We start from the raw sequence: 18,813 nt of genomic DNA, 5'->3' as shown, positions 1-18,813 counted from the left end.
CAAAGACAAATGAACTCCTTTCAGCCCAGCTGTGCCCTCCTCCCTGGGCTGCTGATTTGGGCCAGCTGCCATTTGACTGGCCGGTGCCCATGGTTAAATATTCTGCACGTCACTGCTGTCCTCATCCTCCAAGTCATAGCTGTATCAACCGACTTTGAGAAGCTCAACTCCTTCATACCTGCCCCATACCTAAGGGAAAAGGAGAAGGAAAATGAACCCTATTTAGTGTTTAGCAACTCCATGGGGAGGTAGGGATTACTGTTCCCATTTTACAGATGAGGGTTAAAAGGCTCTCAGATATTCAGGGGTCTGTTGTATGGTGATGTCAGAAGCAGAACTCTGATCTGGGCCTCTGCCTTGTCCCTCCTCTCCAGCCAAGGTCCCAGGTCGGGGACCTCCCCATCCCGGTGGGCTGGAAGGCTCTGAAGCACCTGGGCTTGTGCCTAGCATCCTCACCTCATTTTCTTACCTCCCCAGGGTTCTCTCAGGGCTCAGGGTAAGCAGGGGAGGCACACTGCCCAGCACATTTCATTAGTTCTAGAACAAATTCCCTACCCCCTGACCAGCCCTGACAGCATTTTCCTGGATAGCCAGGGAAAGGAATACCTGCAATGTATACATGGCTTCTCCTAACTGGGATAGGAAGCCAGAGGATTTGGGGGCTGGGGTAAGGGTGGGGACAGCTACCAAACAATAAAACCGGCACCATGAAGATAGGGCTAGAGAGCCTAAATCTTGGGAGCTTTCCTCCTGAGGAACAAAGAACAAGGTCACTCCAGCTGCATGCAGGGCCTGTGCCCCAGCCCTCCACTGGGTACCACCCATGCTGGTCCAGCCTTGGAATGGGGAGCCATGCTTGGAATGTGATTCCCTGGCTTTGTGTGACGCTTGGTTAGCAGAGTGCGACTCCCAAGATCCCCTGTCACCTCCTAAAGCCTCTGCCAGCCCTCCCCGGAGCACCACACTGATCACCAGATTAAGGAGCTCAGGGCTACAGCTGAGGCAGCTAATGTCCAGGAGGGAGGAGTAGGGAGGGGTTAGGAGGGCAGTGCGTGGCTCTCCCAAGGCCCTGCCTGCCTTGCTTCTCTCCCCCCACCTCTACTGTGGACCCTACTCTCTGTTTCCACCATGGGTTCTAACCTCTATACTCTTCCTCATTTAGCTTTTGACTTCCCCTCCAGGTCCCCAGATGGAGCAGTCTAGGAGACAGGGAGAGGGGTAGGAAGTGAGTGAGTGCACTGGGGGCGGGGACTGGCTGGAGCCCAGGGCCTCCTCCCCTGCCAGGACTGAGCGCCTGCTGAGGGTAATCCCAGAGGCTCTCTGTGGGTCCCTCTAATCAGCTGCCCGACTCAAGAGCAAGATGCATCCCACACAACAAAAGAGAGAGCAGGAGGGAGCACCAGGGATGGGGGAGGCTGGCAAAGAAGGGACAAGAGAAGGAATTTGGGTGTTCAAAGCTCTTCCCTAAAACCCCAGCACTTCCTGAACCAAAGCCATCGCAAAATATTTAAAACACAAATACAGGCAAAGAAGTTCCCTTATGTCTGCACAGACTCACCAGGTCTGTAAGAAATGAGATGAATAGGTCCATAAAGACCCAACGGGAAGGAACTGGAGGTTTTGGCACAGGGCTTTTTGGACTGTTGAGTGTCCCAGGCTTAGACTTTCAATTACTAAGAAGCTGTGATGAGAGGGCAGGGCCAGTGGGGCAGGGTGGGGGAAAGGCTAGGGAAGGGCCATGAAACCAGACGCCCTGGTCGCTGGATCCTAAGACTCCTGTACCTGAACAGGAGGGCCTGTGCTCCACACCCCTGCGCCCTGACCTTCCCGCATTACTGTGAGGGGCTGTGGCACGACCCAGAAAGCTATCCGGAGGCCCAGTTCGGCAGGCATCCAGCCCCTTCCCAGCCCTGTCCCCCATGTCAGGGCCTGCAGGGGGCGACCGGAACACACCCAGGGCCTTGGCCAGCAGCTGCTCTCGCTCCAGCTTCCCATTTGCTGCCACTGCCAAGCTTCCCTCTGCCGAGCCAGGGCCTGCCTCCCACCACTGCAGGGTAGGGGCAGGAGGAGGAGGGCTTGGGCTGCTGGGGCTGAGTTCTGTGAGCACCTGGGAAGAGGGGCTCTGCCAGCTCCTAATCCTCTACCGGCTCCAAAAACAGAGGCCCACGCTCCAGTGCCAACGGTGATAACATCCTTCCTCTAACCCCTGCTCCACCCCTGGCCAGAATTCACTGGTCCCATTCCTGTCATTATGCTCAATCAGTGAGAGCTAAATCAACACAGGTTTAAAATGACCACAACCATCACAGACTTTCTGAGTTGGAAGGAACCAGGAGATTCCTGAAGTGCCACTCACTTGTTTCGCCAGTGAGAACATTGAGACTCGGGTGTTCGATGAACTGGCCTCCCTGAGGTCAGGCAGCAAGCCAGTGACAAGGACATGCTCATGCCTTGTCTACCAGACCTCTTTCCTCCTCAGGGCCAGGCCCCTTCGAGGGCCTAAAAGAGGGCTTCTCCGTCATATCCCAAACAAGATCCTGGCTCAACTGTGGGCGGCGGGGGTCTGGGGCCAGGGGAGGCCGTAATTCGATAAGCAGACTGGCCATCTGGCTTGGGGACGGAGGAGAGCCCAGACTGGCCGCTTCTGCTGCCTGGTCCCGGGGGGCCCTGTGTCGTGGGAGACAGACTGCCAGATGGACAGGCACTGGCCCGGGTCTGGGTGGAAGCCAGTGAGTTCCCTGTAGTCAGAGCTAACCAACTTTCAGACGTGGTGGGGTAGCAGTAGAGAAGCCATGGGGAGCAAAGCCAAGCCCCCCTAAAAAGACAGAGAGACAGAAGAGCAGGATGGGGGAGCCAAGATTCCCACCCAGGCTCAGAGCCTGGCTCCCCAGGTAGGCGCAGCCCAGCTCAGCTCCACAGCCACAAACAGGTCCCCCTCCCGGGGAAAGGCAAACACATCTCCCCTGGCACCTTCTCAGACATGCATGCAAAACTAATTAACATGGGGAGACATGCGAGCAGCCGGCCAGCTCCACACCCTCGAGTCCACGCAAACAAGGCGAGCCCTTGTCCGGGGGACGTGCACAAAGCTTTGTTGCTAATTTAGGCATCTGTCTCTGTCTGGTCTGGTCCTCCTGCCTGCGCTGGGGTTTTTCCCAGCCCCTCGGACAATGCTGGGAACAGGCCTGCCGATCCCTTATTCAACTCACACCCAGGACAATGAGCTCATTGTGCAGGCCACAGAAAAAGGGATGCTGTGGGGGGAGTGTGTGTAATGGGGCATCAGGAGTGGAGAAGGGTGGGGTGATGAAGAAAATGGGAACCCAGCAAAGTGTTTACTAACACAGCCCCTGCAGCTGCCTTGGGCCCCTCTCCCCTCCCCTGTCTGGCAGCAGGGAGAAGTCCCAGGACTCAGAGGTGGGGGACCCCAGAGTGGATGAGGGGCCTTGTACCCACTGGGCCGGCAGATACAAAGTCTGGCTCAAATCTTTGCCTTATTGCCCTCTCCTACCTTCAACAGCCTATAGCTACCCCTGCATGTCCACGGCCAATGTGTTTTTTATAGTTTGGTTTGGGGGTTCTTTCTCCTCTTACTGCTGACTGAGCAATGTAATGTACAGATCCTGAACGCAGAGGAGGAGACAGGGCTGAGGGGAGAGGTGCTGGCGACTGTGCAGGGTGGGACCTGCTGTCTCGGCCATTGTCTTCAGGCAACATTTCATTTTCTCCTCCTTCCCAGCTAATAAATTAGAGAGGAGACCGTGAGCTTCGAAGGGACAGGCTCCCCATGGACGGCGGGTGGGCAGGTGGGAAGGCAAGTCTGTAAGCTCTTGGCAGATGGGGCTCACCCGGCCCTTGGCTGCTTACACCACACCTGGTCAGACACTTGCGTGTAGCCCTACACAATGAGCAGCACACACAAAAAAACCCTATCTAGATAGATAGATAGACATCTCTATCTATCTATCTATCTATCTATCTATCTATCTATCTATCTATCTATCACACACATGTAAATATATATACAATACATAAATCCCCCGAGATTCCTGAGGGGGAGATCTGGGGCTTTGAAATGCCCTCCCTCCTACCAACAGCCCCCAGCTCCTTGTCGCACTGAGCCCGCCTAGACAGGCCGACGTAAACAGACACGCACAGCCTGACACTGACACGCAGACACAAAAAGAAACACACACACCCAGAGGCAGCCCCAGACACACACGCTGACAATGGCATAATGAATGCAGGACTGCGAGTGCATTCAGTCAAAAGCCCACGCCGCTGGTCGCCCAGCACCAGGGTGGCTGAAAGGTTATGGAGAGGCTGCACGCCAGCTCCCCAACAACCTCCTCCCCCGCTCTCTCCCAGGACAGCTATCAGCTATGTGGGAGGTGAAGTACAACACCATTCCAGGCATCCAGATGGAAGCAAATGCCTCCTGAGACAGAAAGGTTTGGAACTGGTCTTAGCCCTTAGTCAGGGTTATCTGAGCTGCCCTGAAGGATTTTTTCTAATACAGAAAGAAAAGGTGTTTGAAAGTCATCTCGATTGTCCTGCATTTTGAGAAATGTCTTGAAGCTGGGGCAAAGTGGAGCCTTGCTGGGGTAGTTTTCTCTTACAGTAGAATCCACAGGTTGGGGTGATTTCTTCCTACAGTTAAAATAATTTTGAGAAGGGTATGCAGGATGAAGAGGAATACAAATGCTGAAAATCTCAGAGACTCTTTAAAATGTGCTTCTGAGACTAATGGAGAATGAATGGCTCCCTCTCCAATGGCCCAGAGCAGTGGAAATGTATTAGGTTGAACCATACAAAATCACCAATATTTGACTGTTTTTGATCTATAAAAAAGAAACTTCATATGAGCCAACCTAACAGGCAACTGGCTCCAAGAACTATCGGGTGTACTTTCCCTTTTTAAATTTCCTCTCCAAACTGGAGAGCTCATTGTGTAGGCAGGTCAAAGTAGCAGCTGGAATGACCTGTGAACACACACACACACACACACACACACACACACACACACACACGGCCCATGGCTTGTATCAGGCTAGGACCCACCTTCAGACTCTTCCACCAGGGCTCCTGCTTCTCCTTTCCCTGTCTTCTGACTTTGGAGCACATTCTGGCGAGGACAGAAGGAACATGAGACTAGAACAGAATGGGAAATGGCTTCTCTGGAGAGGCGTCAGGCACTAGCATGGGGGTCTATGCGTGTACTTTGTCCTGGAGGAAACATCAACCATGTGGCTTCGAGACTAAAGCATGTGCTGTCAACTGGTGACCAAATTTAAACCCAAGGCCAGTCTCTGTGCATATGAGATTCATTCAAACTGCCTCTAAGAGAGCCATGCACAGGAAGCTAGAAGGGCGAGAGGCCACCCAGTGTGGGGAAGGCTCACTCCTTGTCAGCAGCTGGACATCCACTGTCCTGTCCCTCACAGAAGGCAAAACATACTGCATCTTCCCGAGAAATCACTCTCACCAACCTCTCTGGAGTTTCTCAGGGAAGGAAAGATGGAAAGTTTCAGAAGTGGAGTCCAGCACTGATCCGCATCCCACTACTTGCCTCTTACTTGTCCACAGAGGAAAGCCTGTCTCACATATGCTCATCTTGCCCACCAGCAACAGTTGGCCTGTCCATACAGAAGCTGGGGGGAGGATACTTCCCCGAGAGTCTCCAACTGACCTGGGACTCCATTCAAAGATCTGGAACCACCTTCCACAGAGCGGGAAGTGGCATGGTCCCTGCTACATCTCGTCAGAGTGACAAGTAGTTTGACCACAAATGCCACGTAACTCCTAGCGTTTTACCTTTCTAAACACATACACGCATTGACGTCAACAAGAAAATCACCAAAACAGTAATAACAACAATAAGATGAAACCTGTTTGGCCTTTCTCCTCCTGGGAGGCAAGTGAGAGAATGAGATCCTGTAGTCTGGGCTTTAGAGCTGGTGGATGCATTTACAGGCTGGGCTCCAACCTAGTGGCTAAATGGATGACTCTTTTAAACGCCAGATGTGTTGAGAGAAGGCATCTGGGTGCCCACCGTTGCTAACTTACATGCTTACATGCAGGCTCACCTCCCAACCAGTCTGAGTAGAACCAGGAGAGAATTCTGGCCTTGAGGCCCCAAACAGTGTTGGATTTCTTCTGAGGAGAAACCTTCTGTATATGAATTCACCCAGAGGTAATTTATCATTTGATTACATTTAAGACGTTCCTTACCACTCAAATGCAAATCTTGATAGGTTACTCCTATGCTGATTCCTAGGATCAAAGCTGTTTCTTAAATGAAGAAAAGGCAATTGAGAGGTGACAGTTCTATAAAGAACCAATGGAATCTGGAAGACTAAAGTTCTAGCCCAGGCTTCCCTGGTGGCGCAGTGGTTAAGACTCCACCTGCCAATGCAGGGGACACGGGTTCGAGCCCTGGTCCAGGAAGATCCCACATGCTACGGAGCAACTAAGTCCAGGTGCCACAACTACTAAGCGTGAGCTCTAGAGCTGCGAGCCACAACTACTGAAGCCCGTGTGCCTAGAGCCTGTGCTCCACAATGAGAAGCCCACATACCACAACGAAGAGTGGCCCCTGCTCGCTGCAACTAGAGGAAGCCCGCGGGCAGCAAGGAAGACCCAATGCAGCCAAAAATAAATAAAGAAAGAAAAATTTTAAAAAAACCAAGTTCTAGCCTGGGCTAAATGGCAGCTTAAGGTCACCAAGGGCAAAGCATGAAATGGCCTCTGACCCAGCTCTACCAGGCTCTTGGGGTATGGAGAGAGGCAGGAAAGCCAGGAAGCTGCAAATGGGTGAGAAATGTCATACCCCCAGTTTCCGCTAATCCAACACCCCCCCGCCCGGGGCCTAGCCTTCCCGTTCTGAATAGATAGATGAAATTCTGTATTATACAAGCTTTAAAGTACTGGGCAAGGGATGGTGGTTTTCTTCTCTGTATCCCCAAGGCATTGCCCAGAGCCTGACACATAGTGCTCAATGAAAGCTGAATGAATAAATGAATGCAGTAGAAAAAATACAATCTGGTATGGGAAGACTTCCAATTTCTGAGCTCCACAGTTCCCTTACAAACTGGGATGGTTTCACGGCACAGCCCTGGAGGTACTGAAATCCAGGCCAAGAGCCAACAGCGGTGAGAGGCCCACAGTGGATGTGATGTGTCTACTAGACTCAGGCTGGCCTGGCAGCAACCCACACCCATCTTGCACATGGTAACAAGACCAGTTCCCCTAGCCTGTCCTCCATCACCACTGTTCTTGGCCGCCACCATCTGACCTGCTCTTCATACCCAAATCTCTAACTCAGTCCTGTAAGATTCATGCCCACCTTTGAACCTCTGTTCAGGGAGTCCTCCTTACTCCTCAGCCTAGAAGACCTTTGGGGGTACAATGAGGCTGCTCTGATGACTCCACCCCACACATAGTCCTGCTCTCTTAACTCCCATGGCCTGAGTCAAGCTTTGTGCACCTCAAATGTGTGCCTTCTTAGGCTGGTTTCTGCTCCAAGGGGTCAGGGAACAGGTCAGGGCTTCTTCTGGGGCTCTCTCTGGACCTCGGAGCTGGGAGCCGAAGCAGTCAGTAAACGCCATGACTTATTGTAGAGTGACTAACAGAGAGCTGAGCCCGATCGCTGCCTCCCCTGCGTCTTCACTCATTACAGACGTGTGGCCCACCAGTGAGATGGTTCCCCGCGGCAGAGCCGTGCTGGCTCACTTGTGCTGGCTCACTCGTGCTCAGCCCCCGCCTCCCCCCAACACACATATACCCACTCCAAGGCGGCAGGTGGGGGATGCAAACTGACACTTCTTGAGTGCCACAAGGTAAGTATTACTACCCCCAAGTGTGCAGATGAGAAAACGGGCTCAGAGAGAGAGGTGAAATAGTGTGCCCCAGGGGTCTGAACTAGGTCACACAGACCCTGACACCACTGAGACACACGCACTTCCTCACACCACCATGATCTTTTCTTTTTCTGCCTGAAGTATAGTTGATTTCCACCATGATCTTGAAGCCTAAGATCCAACAGCAGAAGAGAGAAGAGCGGACTAGAAACAACTAAACATGGCTTAAAGGAAGCTGCAGGCTCAAAGGGAGGGGTGGCTGTAAACTGGAGGCCTCCCTCTTTTTACTCCCAGCCTCCCAGCGCTCCCCAAGGAAATGACACGCCCTCAGAGGCATGCACCACTTCTCCTGTCCTGTGCCAACAAACTGGGCGAATCAGGAAGAAGGTCTAACGTTCTCTGTTTAAGGACCAGATGAGATTAGACAGAGGACGTGGAGACCTTTGCCTTCTCTGGAAGACAGAATGCTACCTCACGGGATGTAACAGTGCAGAAGGCGGAGGTTCAACCTCATCCCAGGCAGGTGCAATCCCTTGGCACCATGGGCAGACTGGTGGGCTTGAATCAACCCCTGACTTTACAGACTGAAGCACAGCCAGGCTGTGGACCACACTGACAATTAGGAGAAAGCTAGGAGTGGGTGGGATGCTTCTCCCTCGTCTGAGCATCTCACCAGGGGCCTAGCACTCAGCCTTCCTACCCGGATCATCCAAGTACATTGCCAGTCCGAAGCAGGAGGCACTAGAGAGCCATCCTCTAGCAACCCAAATGAGCTCCTGCTGCTTCCCAAAGCCCAGGCTGACTCCTTAGGAGATGAGGACTCACAGGGGACTCAGATGCTACCTACCCAAGGGCTGTAGCTTCTGAAACATACCCCATGCAATCACCGCAACGGCATCTGGCTTAGAAAAGAAGGGCAGACCCTAGATTACTTTTTTTTTTTTTTTTTTTTTTTTTTTGTGGTACGCGGGCCTCTCACTGTTGTGGCCTCTCCCATTGCGGAGCACAGGCTCCGGACGCGCAGGCTCAGCGGCCACGGCTCATGGGCCCAGCCGCTCCGTGGCATGTGGGATCTTCCCGGACCAGGGCACGAACCCGTGTCCCCTACATCGGCAGGCGGACTCTCAACCACTGCGCCACCAGGGAAGCCCCCCTAGATTACTTTTATTACTCTTTCTGCTCCTCAAGAGACAGGCCTTAAAGGAGTTAAAGTATGCAAAGCGTTAGCGCAGAACTTGGCACACATAAGTGCTCAATAAATGAGTCCTGTCACCATTATCATGACTCATTATGATTTCCTGGCTGCCTATTCCTCACCTCCCCGGCTCATGTGAGGAGCCTTCTTTTCATAACCTCAAGGGTTACTGGAGCTCAGAGGCCCTTAACCCAGTCCAGGGTAGGAAACTGAAGTTCTGAGACAGGGAGGTGATTGCGAGCAAGGCTGGCCTCACAGCCAGGAGTCCCCGGAGGTGAAAAGGCCTCTCTGCCCTCTGACAGCAGGATGAGCCCAGCGCCTCCCCAGAAAATCTCTCTGAAGACCCGAGGCTTGGCAAGGAGCCAGGGCAGGAGGCTTCTCCAAGAAGACGCTGGCTCTGAGCCAAGGTGCATCCCAGAAGCTTCAGCTCACAGAGAGCAGCAGAGACTCGGGGGAGGAGGGGCAGCCAGGAGAGGGGCAATGAGGAGCCCTCGGGCCAAAGGAAACCTGCTTTAAGTGGGTTTGGCACGAACCTGGGATGCACGGCTGCCTTCTCATGCCCTGTGGTTTCCACACATCTGGGAGACTATGAAATCACTTCGAGGTCAGGAGCTGGGGGGGCATGTTCCACCCCTGGGGCAACCCTCCTGTTATCTACATCTGTGCCCACACAAACTCCACAGGGCACTACTAAACCTCCGAGCAAAGACTCTTCTGGGGGTTACCCACTGGCTTTCTTCCTCCCACCCTAAAAGCTGAAAAACATGATGCTGCCTGTGGATTCAGGCCTTCTGCCTCAAAGGACTGAGGGGTAACCCCCATTTAAGAGGCTACACCAGCCTCCAGCCTGGCTTTTCCATGCACAGAACTCTCTGTCGCCAGAGACCTTCCAGGGGTAGATCAGGATTAGTTACTGAACATTGGGGCTGGAAGAGGTCTTGATTCTCTAGTCTAGCTCAATGAAAATATGAGCGACATGTATCACTTTAAAATTTTCTAGAAGCCACACCAAAAAGAAGAGGTAAAACTAATTTTAATAATATATTTTAACCCAGTATTTATTATCATTTTGGCATGTTGCACTGACTACAGCTCATGAGACCAACGGTGGTTAGCATACTGGACAGCTCAACTCTTGACCCCAGCAACGTCCCCCATTTTTGGATGAGGATGTGACCCAAGTATCTAAAGAGAGGGCTCCAGTGTAGAAAGGGAGGCCCCAAACTCCATCCCTACAGCTGGGCACATCAGCCTTTCCTTTCAGCCTCCTGATAAATACTCGTGGCCTATGAAATAGATCATTTTATGATAAATCAAATTCAGGGGGACTGCAACTTAAACCTACTTGAAATAGACAACCTGGAGAAGAGTAGAAACTGATATACTTGACATCACAAGCTCTGGAACAAAGACCAACAGAAAGGAACAGAAGGGAGGTTCTGGGAGATCTCTGCACGGGAGGCCAGTCTCGATGAAGACCTCTGTGTGTGCCACCCCTGAGCAGGGCCCCCTGGCTCCTGAAGATTGTAAATACCCACACTCCAGCACTGGGTCTGGTGATTTTTCTACCACGGCTCCCTGGAGGAACTACCCACAAAAGCTCCTCTCTGCTTTAGAAGGCAAGAACAAGTCGTGCATTTACCCAGTGCTTCTAGTCTTCTTACTCCGAGTCGCCATGCCAACACACAGTCATAATTACCGAGGAACGCGCCAATAGTGGCAGCATTGACAAAGACACTATATCAGGGCCTGTGAGCTAAGCAAGGTCAGGCTCCTTGCGGCCCCCAGCTTCCTGCCCACTTCCTTTATTCCATTCTGATCCATCTCTTTCCCTTCATTCTCTTCCTCTCCCACCCAGATGGTCTCTGATTATATTTTCTCTGCAAAGAAAGGCACTATGGCTCAGTGTATAAAACACTTTTATAGCAATTAGGAGACAGGTTCTCCTTTGAGTCCCGATTTTAACTTGTGGGAAAAGTCACTTTAACATCTAGGCCTCAGTTATTTCGCTGTGAATGGGGAGAATATTTTGGACAGTGCCTATTCAGCAAGTGGGTGCCTGCATTTAATTCACCTACTAAATTCAGAGGCCGGTGTGTGTCCCGTCAACTCTAAGATCTTCTTTATGATCAGCACCAGAGGTACCAGAAGCTCAGGGAAACAAAAGAAGGTTCAGTTCAGAGAAGGAGTTGGTTCTAATACCCTGAGAACAGCAGGGCTTATATCTTCCCCCAGGAAGGGTGAAAATCTCAGAAAAGGAGCCAGGAGCAGCTGAATGGTGGGCTCTATCCGATTATAAAAAGATGAGTGGGATGGATGAGAACTATCAGACTAAGTGACAAGCATCCTGAGGCCCCCAGTGAGAACAAGGACATGCACCCATTTAAAATGAGAGGTCAGAAAAAGAAGGCAGACAGCCATCACCCGGGCCCTACACAAGAGCGCCCCAATTTCAGGACACCCAGTGCACCAACATCTGAACTTACAAAGGAGATAGATTGGAGGCTGATGATTAGCATCACAAAATGATTATTCCCTTTGTAAAAGGCTTCACTGCAGGACTGCTTTAAATAGTGCATTTAAACCATGATCTGATTTGCTAAATTCGATTTATACACATCTACTGCCTAAGCTGGCGTGCGGCTGTATTTACATGTCTTCCCTTGGCACGGAGGAGGGGAGAGGCCAGCCATTATTTGGGGCCTTTAATCCTTGTAGACAGTAACTAATCTGGGGAGCTGAACCCTGTTTTTCTTCCAGAGCTGGGGCTTTAGCTGTAAACTGGTCTCAGCTCTCCACCCTGTTTTGCCTGGGCAGAGCCTGCCCAAAGACGATGGTCAGGATTTGGCTAGGATCTGTTGGAGCATTTCTGTCAATAGGGGCTGCTCACCAAGAAGCAGACCTCCTTCCCACACACCAGGGGTGACAAGTTTCCAGTACAAATTTCCAAAGAATCTGGTCTATGGCAGGCTCACCAAATTTATTCAGCACTGACAGTTATCATGCCAGGGGTTCAAAGGTTACCTTTTGGGAGGCATGAAAATCTGCTAACCTGTATAAGTTCTGGGGATCTGATGAGCCACATTCTACGACTTGTACTTAAGCCACAGGAACCAAACCTGGGAAGGCACAGAAAGGGGGGCTCTCTGCCCAAAGAGGACAAAAGAATGGATCTACCAGGCCTCATGGCAGCTGTGCTGAGGCCATCGGGAAACCCTCCTTAGTTCACATAAAGGGACTTGTAGGTCTCACTGACAACATGTCCCTTCAAGAGAGAAATGACCCAGGGAATTCCCTGGTGGTCCAGTGGTTAGGACTCCACGCTTCCACTGCAGGGGGCATGGGTTCGATCCCTGGTCAGGGAACTAAGATTCCCACATGCCACGCAGCACGGCCAAAACAAAAAATAAAATAAAACAAATAAATAAAAATGAGAGAAAAAGAACTCCTTCCCGTTAGGTCCAACAATGTGATAGGACAGTCAGGAGCCGGACAACTGCCAAAAGGGGAAATACACTACCCACCCAGTTCACACCATTTGCCAAAAGAGAGAGGTCTAGGGAATTCATGGGCTCAAGAATGTAACGTTCAAAAAACAAAGTCCCTCCAGAGGACTGAAACCAGAACATCTCTCCACCACCACCCTTATCTCAGCAGCACAGAGCTTTAGTCTTTAAGAGAGAGATCCACTCACTCATTTACCAGATATTTACAGACACGCACGATGGTGAGCCCAGCCTAGCACTAGGAACTGGGGCAAAGGAAGGAAGAAGACAGCACACAGGTCTGAGGAGTTTATAGTGGGGAATTGAGGGGTCACTAAAAACAACTAAACCATTGTTGAGAAGCCCACTAAAGCCCGCTCCTGAGAGGTTGGTAACTGGACCGGGAATCAGGAGCCCTGGGTCCCATTCCTTGCTCTGCTAGCTAACTTCATGACCTTGGGGACAATTGCTTAATCTCTCTGGGCTGTTTCCTCATCTGTGACATGAGCAGTTGACCTACATAATCACCAAGCTTTAAATTTTCTATAAATCTTAGGGAGGGAAAAAAATGTTCATATCTCTAAAAATCCTGATAAGCTTCCTTTTTTCAACAAGGTTATAAACCATCATACTTTCTTCTTTGTCTTGGCTGCTGGGAGGCTCAGAACCACCACAGTATTAAATCAGAACATCTATTTTAGGCCAGAGCTTTAGGCCAGGAGGTTGGGGATGAGGTGACAGGAGAGTCCTCATATGTGAGCCCTCATATGTGATGTGGGGATGGGGGCTTGGATTCAGGACAGGCTTGGTGCTTGTTTGAGAGATGAGACACAACAGATGAATCCATGTGTCTGTTATATGTATGCAAGTGCTGAGCCTGTGGGTAAGAACTCAGGCTTTTGGGCAGACAGCCCTGAATCTACATCCTGGCCCTGGCTCTGCCGCATCCTAGCTAAGGCCCAAATCACAAAGAGGTAATCATCACCCTACTTATCAAGCTGAGGCCCTAATGTACATGAAGTGCTTAGCAGCGGGCCAGGCACAAAGCAGGACTCAAACACAACTAACGTTACTGGAGCTCCTTGGTCGGTCTGTACAAATGTACACGCGTGGAACCTGATTTAGGGTAGCGGTGGGTCAACTGGGTTAGTTAGAACAACAGTGACTGAGCTTAAATTATTCAACCTGGTGGAGGAGGCGGGGCGGAGGGCACAGAAGAGCCACAGCTCTGACCTTTGGACGGAGGCCTGGAGGGGGCGACTCAAAGTTGCTCCACTGGGCCAGCGGAGGAAGCAACGGACCCGAAGCAGCCCCAGAGGATGCGAACGGAGCCTCTAGGCCTGCCCCCAACCACAGCGGCGACGCGGAGGCCCTCGCTAAACCGCCGCCCCCATCGGCGGGTCTCTCTCTTCCTCGGCCCCCGCTATCACTGAGCTCCGGAGCACACACAGGCCCGGGAAGGGTGGCTTCGGTCTGCTCGCCACTCGGGCCTCGCGGTTTCAAGAAAAAGCGGGCATTAACCATGCGCCTGACATTCCCCGGAAATAAGGAAAGAGTGCGAAGCACCCGCGGTTCCGGGCTCCAAAGTAACGACATTTTTCAGCTCGGCCCGCTCAAGCCCGGCTGCACCCGCTCGGGCCGAGAGGAAGGCCGTCTCCGCCCCTGCCTCAGGCAGGTAAGTGAGTAGGGCTCGGGCCGGAAGCCTCTTTTTCCGCCGCCGCGACGCGTACCGCGGGGCTCCTCGTCTCCGGCCGGGAGCACACTTGGCGACCTGGGGGGCGCGCGGGCAGCCGCGACGGAGGGTCCGGTAGGGAGGTGGGAAAGAAGACGGCGGCCGTTCTCTCGCAAGGCACCACCCCCCGGGGATAATTAATACCCGGAGGGCCTGCCCGTGGCGGACGGCGGCCGAGACACTGCGGGGCCGGGCGCACTCGACTCGCGTTCCGCCTCTGCGGGCCCGCGGCAGGGCGAGCGCGAGGAGGGGTTCGGCAGGGCCGCGGCGCCGCGACCTACCTCGTGCCCACGCAGCCATCTTGCCGCCGCTCCTCGAGCTCTCAAAATGGCCTCCCGGCCCCGCAACGGGCCCCACTCGAGTCTCAGCGCACACCAGGGGTCACGGCCGCGGGCCTCCTGCCGTCTTTCCCGCCGGCCTCGGCCAGCCCCGGGCGTCCCGTTTGCGCCCTCCCGCCGCCGCGCCCGCGCCGCGGGGCCTGGGGGCGCTCCTGGTTACGAAGGGCGTTGGCCCAGGCAGTGCCCGGGTGTACACGAGGTGTGAATGCTTAAAAAGGATTCTTGCTTTGCTTGGGCTCGTGCCCCACTGCGGCACTCGAGTCTGTGCTGGTGACTCCCTTTTCTTTAGCCCAGAGACTGGGGGCGCGGGCACAGGTGCCAGCCCTTACGGGGCCGGCCGCGCATCCCCAGGCGGAGGGGCAAGGCGCTGGCTACTGCGCGCCTCCGATTCCCGCGGAAAGCCGACGCGGGGAGCCTGGGTGTCCAAGAAGCCGCGTCGGAGGCCGGAACCGTCACAGCCGCCATTTACTTGGGGCCTACAGTGTGCTATACATCGCGCTCTGCGTCGTCTCTGCCGAATTGTATCACAAAGCACCACAAGCCAGTTAGTGTATTGTTAATGCCATTTCACGGGGCGTTGCGCATGTGTGTTTGACGTTGGATCTGGGCTTAGGGAGGAGGGTTAGGGCCTTTCTGGTGACACAGGTTAAAACACAGCCGCTCCACTGTCCTGATCTTGGAATCGCCCAGCCTCCGGGCTGCAGGCCGGCGAGCCCGCTCTTGGAGACACCCAGGGCAGAGTTGGGGTGCAGGCAGACAGCTCCTCCTCCCATTTCCTGGGTCTTGCCACTCACCTTGCCTCCGGCGCGCCCTCCTACGAGAGAGCCGGTGCCCACAGCTAGTTCGTGCTCGAGAAGAGGGCGCTGAGCGCAGGCGGAATGGCGCGGAAGAGGGAAGCGCTTGCAGGGGAGTAGCTGTAAAACAGAGCGGAGACATCAGGCACCCCCCATGCCCGCCCAGAAGCGCGCCCGCGTCCGCTCGAAGGTGGGGTGGGGACACATGCGTCCTCCAGCTCATGTCCACAGGCCAGCTCTCTGCGCCTCAGTCTCGCCCGCCTAGGACGCAGGAGGGAAGCCCGGTGGGGTACTGGCTAAGGGGGATTCTGGCCCGGCGCTCCTTACCGGCCAGGCATTTAGCCACCCGCAGGTATGCCGCTGGAGGCCCGCCCTCCGGAGCGAAACCCTGCTCGCTCCAGAAGTGGAGAACCGTGAGATGGGGCATATGGGTGCACCTAGGGCCCAGCACACTGCGCAGAACCTGCCAGCCAGCGCCCCGGAACGATCCTGACTAACCCCCCCACCCCGAGCCCCGACAGCAATGTTCATGAGTCCTGAGACCCAGAACCTGCCGGAGCTGGGATCCCAGGCGCCAGCTATTAGAAATCCCCAACCGCTGAACTAACAAGGACCTGCTGGTGATGCCCTCTTGGCCTCGAAAGTCAATTCCTAATCTGTTCCCTTCAAGGCTATAGACATTTGTGTGTCCTCCTCTTCAGCCAGCCAAGCTTGGACCTTTATACCCATTCCAGCGCCGCCCCCCCTTCCACACTGGGTGCTCCTTGGAGTCCTGTTTTGCCTCTCGATTCAGGGGCCCAGTGGACATGGCAGGCACTGGTCATTTCTTCCAAGGGATTCTTGGACATCCATTGGTGCTTTTATTATGTCTCCAGCAGGTGGAGGTTTGAATTTCAGATCCAGACATTCATTTGCATCCCCTGTCTGACCCTGAAGAAAGCTATCATTTACTCAGCACCTACTGTATGCCAGGACTTTATTTGTATATTTTACTTAATTCTCACATGACCCCTGGAGGTGTGGGTACTATTATTCCCATTTCACAGATGGGGAAACAGAAGCCCAGAGAGGTGATATGACTTGTGAAGGATACACTGAGTTGTAATGTTGAAAGCATGCCCCAAAATCCTGCCTCACAGGCGTGGGCATCCCTTCCCCACCCCACCCCCAGCTGCTGCCCTTCTGAAATTTGGACTGCTGGATTATTAACCCAGTCCAGGATAGTCCTGAGTTCTCCATTCTAGTGCCTCCACTCAGGATTGTCACCCTTAGGGGCAGAAAAGGCCACAGAGGAGAGCCCGTCCTCCTGTTCTCCCCATGACCTGTGATGGGGAATTTCTGCAGCCCTCTGGGCACCCCGGAGGCATTTCCACCCTCTTTAGCTTGGGTCCAGAACCTTGAGGGAACCTGGTAAAGCCTCATGCTGGCTAATAATCCACTCCTGATTTTTTAAATCCCAGTCTACACAGTCAAAGAAGTGGGTGACCTGTATTATGATCAAGATAATTCAGGCAGGAGAAAATGAGATGAAGGGGCAGGAAGGGCATGATATTTTTATACACAACCCCAATGGAGACCTGGGGGGAATTCAGGAGCTAAAAAGAGGAGCATTACTAGGAAATGCCCCTGTCTCTGGTACCCGCAAGAGATTTTATCCCAATTGATAATCACACAGGAAGCTGTAACTCCCCCAGCCTCCAAGCTGAGAGGTGCTTTTTCTTTAAATGACATTAATGTGATGTTAATGTTTCTTTTGTTTTCTTTTTTAACGAAATCTCTATTAAAAAAACAACCTCCACTTAAAGAATTATGTCCATTGGACCGGAGGTGAAAGAAAGAAAAAGCAAAATGAAAAAAAAAAGTTTGGGCTTTTTCAGAAGAAGAAGATGATCAAGGAGACAGCCACCACCCCCAGGCTGCCTGACACAGCAAAGATGGCAGTTGAAGGTTGAGATGGGGTGGGTACAACCAGACTTGAGAGACATCAGGAATTTGGGTAACGGAGGGAACAAAGATCTGAAGCCACACTCTCCAGAGGGCAGAGGAGAAAGGTTCTTTTCAAAACAAACCCAAGTTGAAGAGTGTGAGACCAGCCTAACCTGGGGGAGTGGCCGTGGTACCCAACCCCCTTTCCAATTTGCAGTCCATCTCCACCCTAACAAGACAGAGAAGGCTCAAGAAATGCCACTCTCTGCACATTGCTGCAACACACAAAGAAAGAACCTGGGTTTGGCCAGAGACAGAGGAGAACAGCTCCACTCATAGCACCTCTTAATTCATGGCGGGAACAAAAACTAGGTTGCAAGCCGATGTGGGGGGAGGTGAGGCTGACCGGTGAGGGGCTCCAGTGCCTGTGCAGATGGAAGCTGAAAGGAAGTTCTAATTAGCACAAAGCTGGCACCTTCCATTAATAGCTCTCCATCAGCTCCTGGATGCCACTGATGGGAGACAAGTTGCAATGTGTGAGGTTCACCTGTCCCCTGATCATTAACAGACCTTGGGTGAGACCAGGGCTGTCCTGAAGGAAGACCACCTCAAACCAGCTGCCCACCAAAAAAATCTAATTACAGGTCTGACTTCTGGGCCCATCCGAGGAGAAAGTGTTTAATGCGAGTCTGACGTGACCACAAACACAAAATCTCCTAAGAAGTCCTGGCATACATTCTATGTATTTGACACTCTAGATAGGTCAAACAGATCCATGGTAAGAGATACATGAAGGGGGTTGGGGAGGGATTGACTGGGAAGAGGCAGGAGGAAGTTTCTGGAGTGAGGGAAATGCTGTCTTGAGTGTTGGTTACATGGATGTGAATGCATTGTACACCTATGATCTGTTTCTATATGTAAATTATACTTCTAATAATATACATGTAGGTGTATAAGTATGTGGCAGTGTCTCACACACATGCATGCAAAGGTCTCAGCCGCTGACTGATTTCTCCATAGCCTGTGATCTCCTTGATGTGAAGGTTCACACCCTTTTCAAGGGTCACAGTAGAGAAAGGGGCCAGAGCAGATGGGGAAATGGGGCTGTGCACATCTCACAGACACGCGGCCTTGGCTGGCCTGGTAGGGAGGAGGAATGTCTGAATTGAATCAATTAGCTGCAGAAAACTTCAGAAAAGAAGTAAGGCCCTTCATAAAACCAAAGCCCACTCCTTAATCCCCAAAGGCAATCCTCTCCCCCATTCCCATGGCCATTCCTCAGTAAACAAAGAAATCCCTCCTTCCACATCCACACCTCAATATTCATTATGAGCTGACGTTAGAGACTGCATTCCAGCCTCCCAGAGTGCCCTAATGACTGGAAACCCAAGGGCAGATGACTGAGGGGGTTTCCTCTCTCTTTCTCTCCCTCTGCTTTCTCTCAACATCTCCTCTCCCCTTCCCACGGCAGTCTGTCCTTTCTT

General features: G+C 52.7%; 1 long non-coding RNA gene across 2 annotated transcripts in view; it reads right to left on the bottom strand.

The window, feature by feature from the left end:
- The window catches only part of LOC136793844 (uncharacterized), a 36,415-nt gene that overhangs the window by 5,435 nt on the left and 12,167 nt on the right, over positions 1–18,813 (bottom strand). The window contains exons 2-3 of one of the 2 annotated variants that reach the window (XR_010839822.1): positions 15,404–15,523; positions 5,062–5,125 (exon numbers count right to left, since the gene is read on the bottom strand). This is a non-coding gene — a long non-coding RNA (uncharacterized lncRNA). The remainder of the gene's footprint in view (positions 1–5,061; positions 5,126–15,403; positions 15,524–18,813) is intronic. The other variant, XR_010839823.1, reaches the window with a different exon arrangement.

This window comes from Kogia breviceps, chromosome 3 (genome assembly GCF_026419965.1).
Source record: "Kogia breviceps isolate mKogBre1 chromosome 3, mKogBre1 haplotype 1, whole genome shotgun sequence".
In the NCBI taxonomy this organism is placed as follows: Eukaryota; Metazoa; Chordata; class Mammalia; order Artiodactyla; family Physeteridae; genus Kogia; species Kogia breviceps.
The sequence above is the reverse complement of the archived record's forward strand: the minus strand, read 5'-3'. Positions and strand labels throughout refer to the sequence as shown.